The sequence below is a fragment of the Procambarus clarkii genome, chromosome 21, assembly GCF_040958095.1.
Source record: "Procambarus clarkii isolate CNS0578487 chromosome 21, FALCON_Pclarkii_2.0, whole genome shotgun sequence".
Classification (NCBI taxonomy): domain Eukaryota; kingdom Metazoa; phylum Arthropoda; class Malacostraca; order Decapoda; family Cambaridae; genus Procambarus; species Procambarus clarkii.
The window spans coordinates 28,508,565-28,514,090 of NC_091170.1; the positions used below are offsets into that span (position 1 = coordinate 28,508,565).

General features: G+C 36.3%; 1 long non-coding RNA gene across 1 annotated transcript in view; it reads left to right on the forward strand.

The window, feature by feature from the left end:
* LOC138366939 (uncharacterized) overlaps window positions 1-3,281 on the forward strand; it is a 108,185-nt gene extending 104,904 nt beyond the window's left edge. The window contains exon 2 of the long non-coding RNA XR_011229260.1: window positions 2,626-3,281. This is a non-coding gene — a long non-coding RNA (uncharacterized lncRNA). The remainder of the gene's footprint in view (window positions 1-2,625) is intronic.
* Window positions 3,282-5,526: the final 2,245 nt, after the last annotated feature.

The following is a 5,526-nucleotide window of genomic DNA, read 5'->3' on the forward strand; positions in this document are numbered from 1 at the left end:
AAATACAGAGAGAGAGAGGGAGGGAAGAAGACAGACAGATCCCGGCAACTCCGGGAATAACCCCCTACCCTTAGGGATCTACATTTTAATTTCACAGTAAATTACAGGTACTGAATCGGATGGTCTGTCCGATAGACTGACAGCTTCTTTGCCACCTGCAGCTCCGTAAGTAATGAAAATATCTGCATCATGAAGACGGCTCTCCATCCCTGTATGCCCTTGGTGTAGAAGAATTTTCAATTTCATCTGAATCATTTATAGTGAAGTCCAAGGCCACTCAAACTCTATGATCAGCAATAATCATGATCACAGAATATGTTGATTGCGAGGCAATGAAATGGTCTGGCCCCTCTGATTGAAAGCTTTATCAGTCTTCCAATAAGAATTCGCTCCAGTACTAAATAATGTATATAAATGTTATATAATGTACTTCCTTTGCGTTGAGCACTAGGGGCGAAGGTGAAATGACAAGGCAATATCTTTATGACACAATATATTTTACAAAAATAACAATTTACAAACAATAAAGTATGAATCCTGGGAAAGAAATATGAAGAGTGATATAGAAGGAAATGAACTGGTAGCCAATTGCATGAAATACTTCCGAGACATGAAACTTGCTCTCTAGGTAGAAAATCTTCCTAAAAAGCCGTTTGAATGATTTATATATGGAACACCACATTAATTCTCCTCGTAAACAGCGTCTTAATATTACATAGACAAATAAACATCATCAAACTTAATTCTAAGCCTTTAAATGTCTAATTCAAAACCAATACATTCTTAGAAAACCCAAATATAAATCATTTCGAAGAACTTTTTTAGGAGTTTGTTGCTTTTTCCTCTTCGTAAAACGGCAAGGCAAAAAGTAACTGAATGCATTAAGAGGAATCTACAATAAGGAGTCCACACACATAACGCCTTGGCAAGTGGGAGGCGGACCTCCGCTCTCTCCCCCAAAGGAGAACCCATGATAAAATATGCAAAATACAGAGACATTATACGTGACTTTGAGCGTGCCATTGCCCTAGGAAAATATATGTACACGGGCGCATACACTGGAATTCTTTATATATATATATATATATATATATATATATATATATATATATATATATATATATATATATATATATATATATATATATATGTATATTTCTATTACATTTTCTTTACATTTGTCTCAGCGAGAGGAGGTAAGGTCATTCCACTATCACTTTATGTGCAAAACATTGTAACATTCACTGCAGGAATTTTGTGGAACAATTTCTACCAATAATTCACAAAAAAAGATTATGTATCACAATTCATTAACTAGAAAACAGCAAAGTTCTCAGCATGAAAGTTAATGTTTTTGTTATTATATTTCAAGTACTCCCTCCTAGAAGGTCTGACTCTAGGCGAAGGACATTTGAACCCCGTGTAGACTCATGGAGGATGTAATTATTCATTATCCTTCCATAAGCCTTGATTTATACCCATATAAGGATACAAGGATAACCTAAAATCTTAAAAAATCCTACTGCATAAGAATCGTCGTGCTATGTAACAGTAAGAAAGAGACAGCTGCGTCAGGTTAATGTCCTGACGACGCCACCAGTGGGACCCTGTCAGTATTGTGGAGATTTCCGCCTGCCATTATTTGGGTTGATTCAGTATCAGAGCTGCACGCTAAGTATCGTGCAACTCGCCTCGGTACACCTGGCTCCTATACGTGCCTTATAGTGTACAAATGTAACACAATGGCTATGCGAACTGATCACACCGGACGAAGTAATATACTCCAAAAGTATTTCTCTCTCGTGTTTGTTTCTTAATGTGTGCATACCCTCTCATCCTGTTTGTGACAGAGAACACTCAACCACACACACAGTATACACATTCAGAGACACACACGCGCGTGCGAGCGCGCTTTGGTCTGAGATAAAGGGCCGAACCTCAACCCCCTCAAGTAGAACTAGGTGAGTACACACACAATCACACACACACACACACACACACACACACACACACACACACACACACACACACACACACATGTTCAGCATTCAGGTAAATAAGCTCCAATGTAGACCTAACTCAGTTTTAAGGTTCTCGGGCATGAACACAATCGGTGTTTTTGTAATGAAGTGTAGAACGACCTGTTGGATGCTCATTACCTTTCATTATCTTTCCTTTAACAATTAAAGCGTCTATTATCAAGAATTTTATCATCGAACAAAAGTAAACATCGAATCACTCTTTATTGTAACTCTGGAGAGGTGAGAATAATAAGGCAAAAACATAAGTATATATACTTTTCCCATTTACAAGAAACATAGACCTGTTATACCACATTTTGTTTATATAATGCTGCTCTTCTGAAGGATTTCTCCTGATAATAATTACCAAGATATACAATTAGGTGGAATATATATATATATATATATATATATATATATATATATATATATATATATATATATATATATATATATATATATATATATATATATATATATATATATCACTAAGAACTCTTTGACCCGGCCAGGATTCGAACCCATGCCGTCCAGGATCACCCCTAAACGTACACAGTACCGTCCGTGACTACCGCACCAATGATCGTCTATAAGGATTGGTCAGTCTTCTCAGTGATGCAGCTTTCTCACACATGTTAAACTCAGTGGGGTCCGTGCATGCGCCAGAATTTGATAAAAAATTGTACCCAAATGGATCCATGAGTGTCGTCGGGGGTTGATCAGTCAGGGAGCTTAGTTAATAGGCACCAGGACTGACCAATCCTTATAGACGATCATTGGTGCGGTGGTCACGGTACTGTGTACGTTTAGGGGTGATCCTGGACCGTATGGGTTCAAATCCTGGCCGGGTCAAAGAGTTCTTAGTGATCTATGGCTTGCGCGTTCATGCAGCTTTCTCACACACACACACACACACACACACACACACACACACACACACACACACACACACACATATATATATATATATATATATATATATATATATATATATATATATATATATATATATATATATAATGTGTGTGTGTGTATCAGTTGCGTTAATGACAGATAATGTCAACATAATTTCCCACCAGTCTTCATAAAAAACAATTCAAGTATATTATTACTTCAGTCCTCATCAATAACGAAACACAGAACTATTGCACCAATCATCAATTACGAATCAAATACATCGTGTCCGCAAAGCAAACAAACACGCTTCATACTTCCATTCATGCCACTTAACATAATTTTTATTGCTCTATTAAATTTTTACCATAATGCCAGTTGTTTAGAAATGGGTCACGCACATCTTACTTTTATATAGGACATACTGTGCATATTCCCATTCATACGAGTTATGAGATTTATTGCTTCTGCATTATTACAAAACAGCCAGACACTCATTAAATAATTCTCATGTTTTCTACCTTTGGGTCACGTTACTGCCAATCATCTCTCTAGCTGTCAGTAAGTCAACCAAGACTCAGCGCTATTGGTGGATGAGTAAGTTCCTATTCAGTCCCTTAAGTGCTCAATCTGATACATAAGTAATAATTCAAGTTGTTCAAGTTCTCAAGTACTAGCCAAATACTCCTTTAGTTAAGTACTCACTCAGTAACTTAATCTTTAATAAAAACTAGTAAATGCGTAAAGTGAACCACGAGAAATACAGAAAATTGAGACATTTAACGTATACAAACTAGATACACATAACGTGTATCTAGTTTAAGAATTAAACTAGAAACGTATATCTAGTTTAATATACGAGAGGTGGCATTGTCTAGCCACCGCTCGTATATGCCAATTTGTTTTTGCTATATACAAACTAAAGGTGATGATGCGATGTTTCTGTCAAAAACCTTAAGTGATTTATTCAAATATAAATTTAAAAAACAAAATGAAGCAGCAGGTTGTAGAGGCAAACTCATTTTATATATTTAACAGCAGGTATGATTGGGAAATAGTCCAGACGTTGTTGCATTAGACAACTATCGGCTGGAAAAGCGGATTCCAAGAGCTAGAGCTTGATCTTGCAGGTACAAATAGGTGAGTACACACCCAAATCATTTATACAGACAGTCGTAAAACGAGAATGGACAGTAAATATACAATGACCTCGTTCTAGTTTGTTCAGTCGCTCTGACAGCAATAAAAAACATTGTGGATATAGCAATGATGTAGACAGATCCTGTAGTGGCCGAAACATTCGGTGGCCGAACATCGCAGTAACCGGACCTCTCCCTAACCGGACTACGGATTAACCGGACGTAATTGTAACCGGATCTCGTGGCTGGATATTACTTTTCGTCTTCTGCCACTTTCTATTTATTATATTTTGTTGTTATATTCTCTAGCCATTGACAATTATAACTATTCTTTTTCCATCCTGTCAGTCGTGTATACATTCTCAATGGTCATTTTGTTTCTAGTGAAACCTGGGACATTCAATACACTTTAGTCTCAACTCCTATCTCTGTTTCCCATTTCTTTCCACCAACCTTTTTTTAGGTGTTCACAATTCTCTTATTCACCATTTTTAAGCGTTTAAGCGTTCTTAGTTATCCATCAGCAGCGTGAGTTATCATTCATGTTATACATCATTTATGGCAATTATCCATCGCTGTTCTTGATTAATAATAATGTATAACGAATACATTTGTTACTTCACAATTTGTGTATGTTTCACTGGAATTTTAAACGTAACAAAATGTTATTCTCTTTGTGACATTTCTTGTGATCGTGTATAGTTTCATGTTTCTCTTTGTATATGTATTCTTCCATATTCTTTGTCACACGCTTTGTTGTTATAGGATTTTCTGCTATTAGTGACCTATATTAATTTCCTATAGAGGTCTTTGATCTAATTATTATCGTGAAATGCTAAATTTTCTCATTATTCTCCCCTACTGTTTCGTTCTCGTTATTTTGCTCCTCTGCCCTATTTCCTTTCTCATTATTTTCCTCTACTCTTCATCCCCCTTTATTCATTAATCCTTTTACCCCTGTTCAATTAGCGCTTGCGGGTGCCAGTGTTGTCTCTCCCGTGTTCAATATATCAACATTAGCTACTGTCAAGCCCCTCTATCAGTACCGGGGCTGACCACTGTCAACCCTCTTCGTCAATGCTGCCGTCCATTTTTTTTTCTACCACAGACGTGGCCATACATTTACAATGCTAACTAGCTTGTATACATTTTCTTCTGTCCCCCATGGATAGGGTTAGAGACCTGTTAAACGTATAGTTCAGTAATTTATTGAACAATCAACCGCTGTCAGGGGCAGCCTCTGTAAATCATTTCTGCACCTGACTACTCGAAGGCCTCTTGGCATATATACACCGAGAGTTAAACCCCATTCTATGTACCGAATGTACATAGAGTGGGTACCAATATGTACCGAAAGATAAATCCCACTCTTTATATATATATATATATATATATATATATATATATATATATATATATATATATATATATATATATATATATATATATATATATATATAAATATATACACA